This window comes from Poecilia mexicana, unplaced genomic scaffold (assembly GCF_051168715.1).
Source record: "Poecilia mexicana isolate PSO_F unplaced genomic scaffold, ASM5116871v1 scaffold_16, whole genome shotgun sequence".
NCBI classification, from domain to species: Eukaryota; Metazoa; Chordata; class Actinopteri; order Cyprinodontiformes; family Poeciliidae; genus Poecilia; species Poecilia mexicana.
The window spans coordinates 13867778-13878645 of record NW_028263385.1 but is presented as its reverse complement, the minus strand read 5'-3'; the positions used below and the strand labels follow the sequence as shown (position 1 = coordinate 13878645).

Below are 10868 nucleotides of genomic sequence, written 5' to 3'. Positions count from 1 at the left end.
AGAAACAAGCCCACAGTATCATTGCATGAGGCGGGCATGAGATGTTTCTCCACATGTTCCTCATTTGTTTCACCAGTCTGTCCTGCAACAAAGCAGCCACGCGGCATGACGTCGTCGTTCCTACACTTAAAAGTTGGAATAGTCTGCTCAGGCTTGCAAAGGGTATCATAACCGAACACTTGCATTTTTGTGTCATCAGACTACAGAGTATAAGTCTTTGTCCCTGATTGTGTCTGCAAACTGTACAGTAATCTGGCTTTTTATCTTACTTTTCAAGTCTTCCTCCTGTCTGAGTAGCCTTTCAGTCATGTCGAACATCGCTGCAAAAACACAATCTTACCAAGTAGCATAGGTTTAGTTTCAATGCAACATTTACGACTCTTGATCTAAGACAAAACTACTGAACAAGTAACTTTTCAGGAACATATAGGAGCTTCTTTTAAGTCAGTAATTTCTTAATATTTTTAATATGCTAAAATATTTGCACTAGAAACTAGACAAAACTACTTGCTAAGATTTTGTATTTTTGCTGTACGTGACTTGTTTCATTGTGTTCTCTTACCAGCTTGAGCTAGCATCTCTAAAATGTATTTTAATTTTGATCTGGGATGTCGCATCCCAAAACTTTTTCGTCTGGGATATAAAACCGTCTCTTTATTGAATGCTGTTACGGCTGGGCATTTCCCTAGTGTTTGTACTACTGCAAAATTGTTTGAACAAATGGAAATGGAGTTTTCTGGCATCTCAAAACCAGACTTATGTCAGTCCACAATATTCCAGATTTCCATCTGATAATTTTGTTCTCCAACTTTCCTCCTTGCTACTGCATCCTCAAGTACTCTGTCATTTCACTTCCAATGAGTCTTCCTCTTTCTCCCTCCCTCTCTCTGACACACACACACACACACACACACACACACACACACACACACACACACACACACACACACGTGCATAGCATATGCATTAAAGCAGATACAGTATGAAGTCACACACTCTTGTGACCGGTGTGTGCTGCATTCCTGCTGAGGTGCAGCAGATTGATTCTGTAGTGATCTGCCGCCGGTTCCCTGGGGATTTGTAACGCATGCCTGCAGCACGGGGCTTAACACCCTCACTCTCTCTCTCCCTCTCTCTCTCTCCATCTTTGTCTCTCTAATTTTATCTCGACGGATTGTCTCTTGCTATGCGGTGCTGTGGCTTCGTCCTCCTGCACCTCTGCACCTTCCATCTGTTCCAGGAATCTGCCGCACGCACCCTTCATGTTTCAAGTTATATTTGTGTTCTTCTTTATCATGTTTTACTCTTCTTTTTTTGCTAGAGCTTGCTCCTTGCAGTCTCAGAGGCTCAAGTTTTTCCACTGTATTCTGTTGATTTATTCTCTACCGTGTCTTCCATTGGTTCCCTTTGGCAAACTGCACATGATGAATGTAGGCATTTCTCCACATACAAATATTTATCTTTCTGAAATGTTTCCAAATTCTATATAACTGTCAGATTATATTGACTCACACTTCACTTTCATGCACTCAGCACATGTGAAAATCACGTTCTGTTTCATTTTCATCACGTGTGCAGGGCCGCGGGCGTCTACAGCTCATCAGCTTGATCTCCGGAGTTGGGGGGGGAAAAAACATCCAAGCATCCTTTCATTTCATTCTTTTTATAAGCTACATATCCAGTCTCTTGTTTCTTCTATTTTCACACGAGCCTCGCTGGGCCCCAGCCAAAGATAAATGACCGAACGGAGGCACAGCTGATGCCACCGAATTCACTTGTGTGTGAGGAGCAAACATTTCAAGTGTGTGTGTGTGTGTGTGTGTGTGTGGGTGCGTGTGTGTGTGTGTGTGTGTGTTATTTTTCAATTCATATTCTGGTACCTTGTTGAGTCCAAATTCACAGTTCAGATGGGGGGTTTGAGAAGAAAGAAAGGGAAGAAATATATAAGCAGTGATCCAGGATTACTTTCTACATTAGCTTAAAACCTCTGGCTAAATGGCTCCTTTCAGTACATAGCAGCTCTGAGCCAGGAGTCTTTTCCATCAGGAAGGAAAAACAACGAGGGTACACATTGTGAATGGCGGCAATAGCTTCATGTATGACAACATTCGTGCTAAGCAGCATCAGCGAGCAGGAAAACTGAAAGTCTTTCGACCATGGTTATGATGTACACAAAGAAACGTTTTCTTACGTATTTTGACAGTAACTGTAGCCTTAAATGTCTGTCACATAATGCCTGATGTGACTTTTATGCTGGCGCTGTCAGGGTTGTTGATTTCTCTAGATACTGTAGCCAGATGTTGCATTTTGTTAACTCCATAAAGCCTTGATAACTGAAAACCCAGTTTGTACATCCTCTGCTTTGAAATCTCATTTGACAGATATTAAAATACATTTGAGTTTCCTCCATTACCACCACATCTAGGCCAATATAATTATTTATGATTCTCCCTTGTTTGTCTTGTGGTGTGTGTGTGTGTGTGGGTGTGTGTGTGTGTGTGTGTGTGTGTGTGTGTGTGTGTGTGTGTGTGTGTGTGTGTGTGTGTGTGTGTGTGTGTGTGTGTGTGTGTGTGTGTGTGTGTGCCACCTGCCCAACGGGAATTCATCCTAGAAAACTGGGATGAAGATTAAGATATCCACAGACTTTACCTTGTTCTCCTCTCGCCTCATTATCCAATCGCCCCCGTTATCCTGAATTCCCCTGCCCTCTCGCTTTCATCCTTCCCCTCAAGCGCAGTTTGTTCACAACATCCTTTTCCTTCCTGCAGCAGATGCTTTAGCAGCCCACAGTTGATGCTTTAAGATTTCTTTAGTGTGATGCTGACTGTGATATGTTCCTATGTGCATGGCTGGTGTATTTATATAAGCAACCTTCTGGATTGGCTGTGAATTCAAACGCACCGTTTATATCGACAGAATCTGACCAAATGTTAGTAACGGAAAGAAATCGTCCATTTTTATGTTGATAAAGGCCAGCATCACAATTTCCTTCTCTGGTCCAGGTTTTAATAACAGCTTTAATTTTTTATGGGCATTTGAGCCAAAAATGTGAGTTTGTGTTTTCTATGAATCATTAAACATGATGCAGACTTTTGTTTCTGTTTTTTGTTTGTTTGTTTGTTTGTTTTTTTGGCAAGCCAAATAAGCTTTAACTTAACATCTAAAACAATTAGTTTGGTCACATTGTGACTCAATTCACCTACACAAAATGCAGATTCTTTAATTTTTTTATTTTGACTGTAAAAGTTCAGAAATATGTTGTATTTGACACCTAAACTAGAAATTACACACAAAAACTAATTCAAGATTTTAATTAGTTGTTCGATCTATAACTTTTTATGGTTAGTTTTTCTTTTTTTTTTTTTAAATATTACAACTTGTGATAGAGAATGAAATAAAAGATGGCAAAAATAACATTTTGGGGTGAAAACATCTACTTATTAAAATAAAAGAAATACAAATGTATGATTCATGAGATTGTAGTTCTATCCTATAAAATATGACAGTTTATGACTCCATGATCATGCTAAAGAACTAGAAGTGGCTACTGACTTTTAGTCTATTTTTATTTTTTATTTTTGTATTGATGTCAAGAAAAAACTGCATTAACTTTAACAGTAGCTTATAAAAATGACTTGAAAGGTATCAGCTATCAAGACAAGTCCAGATTATCTAAATTGGGGGTGAAAACTAATGCTATTAAAAAAAAGTTCTGCACAACAGCAAATTCAACATCATATCAAATAAAGTTGTGTAGGAAACGTTCAAAACTGGAAAGGTATAAAATGTCTGAATGTTACATCTGTTCATGTTTTTATTTCGATTTCTGATTTTCCTTTTTTTTTTAACCTCAGCTTCTCCTTGTTTCCTACTGTCTCTTGTTCTGTTTTCCCCAGTTTCCCTCCTGCTGAATATTCTCAATCAGCTCACCTGTTTCCCTTCACCTCTCACTACTCTTTCTCAGCCAGTCCTCAGATCCTCTCTGCTACAGACTCCGTGTTCCCAGCATTCCTTTGATTTTGCCTTTGGACCTTCAGTGCCTCAGATTAATTATTAAAGTTTTGTGTTTTTGGTACCACCACCTGCCTGTCTCCCCACTCCTGGTTGCCTGCATTTGGATCTTTCAAAAGCTAATTCAAATAAGATTTCACCTCAACTCAGTCTGGTTTTAGTTTCTTGGGTTTTGAATAAGTTAAAAGTTAGGTAAGATAAGTTAGATTCTCTTATTTTGGGATATGTGAAGTTGAAAGCAATAAAGCTAAAAATATAATGTTATAAATTAACAATTGAAAAGCAATATCATACTAGTATCATGTTATACTACAGCATGTAGCCAATTATTTTGTCATATATAAATGGGACTGATTTCAGGGAAATCCCCCCAAAAATATTTTGGCTGTTTATTTTGCTCGTGAAGAACACATTTAATTTTACAGTTTAAAATGTGGTTTCAAACTACAATTTATCTGTTTAGAAACATTTTTTAGAACACTCCCATAATATAGTAATTTGTTACACTGTTGGCTAAACAATAATGTGTGAATATATCATAAATGTTGATTAAATTGGCCATTTTTACGTAATTCATTACAACAGGACGGTACATAGGTGAAGTTATGTCAGTGACCTTTTAGAAAGAGGAATAAAGTCTTCATAGTAGAGTGAGGCTAATGACTATTCCTGCCAGACTCTTTTCTAGCCACATAAAACAAATGAACTAAAAATGATTACACCAGAGCCAACCAATCATCTTTGTCCTTTTGCATGATGCAGTTGTTAAGCTTGTTGCCATTTTTCTTAACCAAACAGTGTTCAATTACATCTGCATAGGCTGCAAACGGTGCCAGTCTGCCTGAACAGCTGAGTAACACCATCGGTGTTATTTAAAAAAAAAACAAAAAAAAAACAGGCCATTGCAACAGCAACGAAGAGTTGCGTTTTCTGAATAGATAAGGGTCTATCTTTATGATTGGAAGAACCTCTAGTGAGAGGAAAGCACAGTGAGTCAGAGCAGAGAGAGTATTTTATCTTTTGTCCTATTGCCAGTGCTGCTATGAGTAGAACTTGGTTAGGCCACAGCTCCACTGTTCATCCAGCGGTAGGAGTCTGGATTTATTTCATCAGCCTTGTGCCATTTGTATTCTTTGAATCTATCTCAATGCGGTTTGTTGACATCCAAACCCTGCAAAGTGAATCATATACCAGTCTAAGTTATTTAAGATTAGGAATCTGTCAATGCTGAGTTCCAGTCTAGTGTTTCATTAAATTTCATCCAATGAATGCCACGGGTGCTTGAAAACTCTGTAGCTTTAAGGTGAAATGAAATAAGACTACATGTCATCAGTTTTATGCTTCATTTCCCTGTTACACTCTGGATGCTTCAGTCTCCCTTCTTTACAATGTTTTGTTCTGTTGAAGAAAATTTTAGGTTATAATATTTCTTAAGAAAACTCTCTGGCTCGATCTTCGATCCCAGGTTCTTCCGGCGGACCGCGTGTAGCCACACAGAAAACAACAATGAGTGTTGACGTCACAGAATTACAGAGTGTAATCCAATAGAAGACGACGTATAAAATTACAACAGAAACTGCAGAACAACAGAGACATACATTCATTTACCTGAGACAAATGGAAAAGAAGAAGAAAGAAAGAAAGGAAAGCAAAGACGTCTTTGGAGAATTGCGAGAGCAAATCTGATTTGTTACTCCTGTGTAGAAAGTTTTATAGTAAAGGCGTATTCTTATCTTTAATTTATTCAAATAAGGCGTACCTTTGCTCATCCAACCAGAAGCTATCTCTGACCCTTTTTAAAACTTCCTGCAAGTCACGATCTAAGACCATTTGTCTCCTTTTTTTTAAACCAGGGGTGTCAAACTCAATTTCACCGAGGGCCACTTCAGCATATTGGCCACCCTCAACACGCCACATTGACGGTACAAATCAGGAGTGCATCCCTGCTAAAACACACCCCAGACAAAAGGTTGACTTCCCTCTTTCAGTTCTGTAGAGGCTTATAATGAGTCAATGGCAAAGAAATAATAAAAACAAATCACATGGGCAGACATTATAGACTTTACACAAAGATTTAGTCTCAGAGGCAACTGAAATCAATTAATTTAAAAAAAAATCCTTTCTGAATATCATCTCATGGTCTCTGAACTAAATGCGTCTTTCTGACCGGGAGCTGACAGCGTGTTGAAGAGTTATGGACCGGACGCTTTGGAGCATCTGGTTAGGAAGCGCATCACAAACCTTTGGTTGAAATGGCGCGTTAAATTCAAGTCTCCATTACAGACCAGAGAAAACTAAAGAGAATGCAATGTTGTGTTAATCCATTTGGGGAGCTGGTAGTTTATCTTGAGGAAATAAATGACGATGCAAAAGTTAATTAGACTGTAACATGCACAGTCCGCAGCTCAACCACTGCGGACGCGGCTCTGCCGCTGCGAAGAATTAGAAACCGCAGGGAGTAACTCATCCAGCGGATTTAACAAATGGAGCCTTCTTGGTGCACCCTTGTTGACCTTTAGTAAACACCTATGGTGAATAGAACATACCAAGTCTGTTTCTGTCTGGTTTCAAACCAGAGACCTTTTGCGTGTAAAGCAAACATGATAACCACTACACTACAGAAACTGAACTTCTCTGCTTTGTTTCAGTTTGAGGTTCTAAAGTTGATGATGTGAGATGCAACGCATGAAAATTTTAACTGAGGCTTGTACTCAGAGTACAAGATCCTTGTTGACCTTTAGTAAACACCTGTGATGAATAGAACATACTAAATCTGTTTCTGTCTGGTTTCGAACCAGAGACCTTTTGCATGTAAAGCAAACGTGATAACCACTACACTACAGAAACTCTTGCTCTTTGGAGTGTTCCTGGTAGATGATCCACATTTTGTTAGAGACTAATGTCAACGATTGGCATGGAACAATGTCAAATACTTAAACCACAGATCCTCTCAGAGAGCACAGTAACTTGGTGAACAAACTGTCAGACTTATAATTGTGCCTAATTTCACATTACAGTCCATAAATTAAGCCTGGGATCAAAGAAATGTATTAAAGATGTCATTAGCAGAGACAAATGGTCCTACAGAGAATTGGCTAAATGGCTAAAAAATAAAATCAATACTTACAAATAAAAGATGGTTCAAAAATAAAATTAACACATTAAAATAAAAAATATTTCTGAAATACAATCAACACTTCAAAATAAATAATGGTTCATAAATACAATCAACACTTCAAAATACAAAATCTCTGGAAAATAAAATATTATGTATGTTGTTTTGAAAAACATTAGAATATAAGCACTTTTATCAAATCTTCATTGTGGTAAGATCATGTGAGTTCTTCTTAAATCCATGAAAACTCAACAGTTTGTAAGGTAGGTGAGTTAGCTCAGCAGGTTATAGCACCATGCTGGTAATGCTGAGGTCAGCGGTTCAAACCCCATACTGGTCACTTCATGTCTAAGGTCCTTCAGACAATCAACACTTCAAAATAAATAAGGGTTCAAAAATGAAATCAACACTTCAAAATAAATAAGGGTTCAAAAATGAAATCAACACTTCAAAATAAATAAGGGTTCAAAAATAAAATCAACACTTTGAAATAAAAAAAATGGTTCAAAAATAAAATCAACACTTTACAATTAAAAAATGGTTCAAAAATAAAATCAATAATTAAAAATGGTTCAAAAATAAAATCAACACTTTACAATTAAAAAATGGTTCAAAAATAAAATCAACTGGTAACATTTTATGCAGTTTAACTAAACCGCATAAAATGCGACTAAATAGCCAATGTTAATATGATTTAATTTCATGGATAAAAATAGTACATGACCAATTTTTTTTTTATGTTGTCGGTCAAGATAACAGATAACAAAAAAAGTCTAGCTCGACCTGCCACCCTGACACCAACTCACACACATCTTCATTCACAGTCTTACTTGTAAATTGATTTTTCTTTTCCTGGACGTTTTGATGTTAGCTTGTCGATGTCTCAGTTTTATTCGCTGGGAAAATCAATAAGCAGCTTGAGGTGACTCTGCTGCTCTCTAGTGGCGAGAAGCTGGTAATATTGGCTGGTAACAATTGGAATGCATTGTGGGAGATGTAGTTTGTAGTCAATTCGTGCTCAAAAACTTTTTTAAGTCAATCATCGGCCTATAAAATGCTGGGGGGGCCACATAAAATGACATGGTGGGCCACATGTGGCCCGCGGGCCTTGAGTTTGACACATGTGGTTTAAACAAAGTGAGAGCAGAGACTCTCCTGGACTCCTGCTGTTTTATGGCTTTTCACGAATGAGTGTGAAAAGCTGGAACTTCTCCTGATTGTTTCCCACACAGATAAAGGACAGTTCAAAAGATCTTAGCAAACCATCTGCTGTAACTACAAGTAACATAAAGCTCAATAGGCTAGAATAAGTTACTGATTTTAAAACTATTTTAAGGCTATTTCAATCAAGACATGTTAAGTTTTAAAACTAGCATATTTTAAATTCATTTTCTTAACAGTTCCAACAGGTGTTGCTGTAGGTGAGCTTCAATAAACTGGTCCAGCATTTGGTTTATTCAATTAGTTGTGACAACAGTATGGAGAGTAGTTATTGGTTGTTGTAAAAGTTGCTTGATGATCACCCAATTTACGACTGACTGTGCATCCAACTGTAAAAGGTTACTTAGAAGAATGTGATACTTGGTTTGTTTAAAAAATAAACAAATTCAGCTTCTTTTGCTGATTTGTTTTTTAAGTTTCCAGTGACATTTTGTTTCTCTGTCCCATATAAACCTGTTAAATTTACCACGTGTTGCGAAATATGGGATCAGAAACCGAACATTAGCAACAGTGGCAATAGGCAGAGTTGGTCACGTGGTCAACATAAAGGGTGAAACAAGCTTAAACTCTAAGTGGAAATGCCGAATTTGAAAACAAAATAATTACTTGTACAAACCAGAATGCAGTTTTACAAGAAACCAAATCTGTCTTGCTAAACATTAGCTGTGAAAAAAATGGCAATGCACCTCGCTAAGAGTGCAGATGTCAAAATTAGGACATTAAAAGATGTAATAACAAACCCTGGGTTAAAATCAGGACATCCATACATGATAACATGATAAACTGAAAACCAAGAATTGTTATATAACAACTATCTGCAAATGTTAGACATCCTTATCTTCACAGAGCTGATTTGATTAGCACAATTGTTTCTCATTTTTGTACGCCGCTTCCACTTTCAGCCTTGTTATTCCAGCCTCCGTTGCGCTGAGAGGCGGGTCAGCAGTAAAACAGATATGAAGGGCAGGCATATTTGCTGCCACACTGAGAGTTTGTAGTCCATGTTGACAGACCGTAATCGCCTGCCAAATGTCTCATCTGACTGGCTTTGAGGTTGTTTGCTCTCTTCCAAAAACACAGCAGACCCCACTCTTCATTAACAAAACAAATAGAAATACTCCCTACCAAAAAAAACGTGATAAACTGGCAAACCAGAGCAGACAAATTTAATAGACAGTTATGATTACCACAGACACCACTTCTCCCCCGATTCCAAGAACAACAGTTAGGCAAGTCAATTTACCTTAATTTCTTTGGAGGAGAAAGCCAGCCTGCCGGGTTGAAGCAGCAGCTCGATATGAATGAGCGCTCGTTACATAATAATAGTTACACGTAATTGCTGAAGTGTTGATTGCTTCACCCTCCTCCCCCCTTAAAAAAAAAAAAAAAAGATTCTATCAGGGCAGAATTTTCTGTTTCATTAAGCCGTGGTCAGAAATAATAAAATAGCCATCTGCAGACCAGAAAAGAAAGAATGGAGGCTGATGGCAAGGAGCAATTTAGAGACACTTTAGTTTTAATGGTGCTTTATTAATTCATCTATCCTTGCTTTTCTGAAGGCCCCTGTCACTGCTTTTAATCGTGCCGGCTGTATTGGTGCGTTTTTGCTGAGTGTGTGCTTTTTGTTGTTTAATGCATCACTGGCTGGCTGTGCACCAGCTCACCACTTGCTTTTATGATCAAACACTGGAATCCACGCTTCGTTGGGAATGCAAAAGCATCCCGATACAGAAGCTTTAGAGTCACAAGTGCTGACTCATCTCGCCTGGAGACGAAATGGAAGCTTTTTGTGTTTTGTTCGTAAAAAGAGCCGTTTAACTTCAGCTTGTATTTTTGTGACCACGTCACTCTTTCCTTTCCCTGTGCATCACTATGCATATGCATCCTCCTCATTTGTTTGTGATAAAAGAGGAAGAATATGACTAATCCAAGATAAGGCTGATGGAGAGAGAGAGAGTCTTATGAGCCAGAAAATGATGTCAGTAAAGGCGGCTCGTTTGGTGACGGTCTGTGTGCAGGAAAGCCCCTATCATGCCCAATCAGCTGCTGTTTCTGCATGACTAATGCTGAAATAACATATCATTGTCAGACACGGCATGTTCACACAGCTGTTTCGTTTTTTTTTTTTTCATCCACAGGCACTCAGCAATAGCCTTTGATGCACACACACACACACACACACACATTTCTGTACGCAAACTCATCCTTATCTTTCTGGATGACACCATTTTGCTCTCTAACAATCTTGCTAATTATAATTGTTAATTAATTCTCTGCCTGTGTCCTCATCAGGAGACTAATAACCTACATTTCCATTAATTAGACCTTCAACCCCTCGCTCCCTCTCTCAGTCTCTGTGTCCCACACCAATCCACCCCATCGTCCCCCTGCTCGCCTGCCTCTCTGCTCCCGTCTCGCAGGATCTGCTGAGGACCACATCCGTGCATGGACAGTGATTACTGTGTGTGCGTGTTTGTATTTCTGACATTGAGAGGGCAAACATTTGCTCACTCTGTAGGGA

General features: G+C 38.4%; 1 non-coding gene across 1 annotated transcript; it reads right to left on the bottom strand.

Annotated features, from left to right (window-relative positions):
- Window positions 1-6785: 6785 nt before the first annotated feature.
- On the bottom strand, window positions 6786-6858 carry trnav-uac (transfer RNA valine (anticodon UAC)). The gene has a single exon. It is a non-coding gene; the product is annotated as a tRNA-Val (tRNA).
- Between the last annotated feature and the right edge of the window lie 4010 nt (window positions 6859-10868).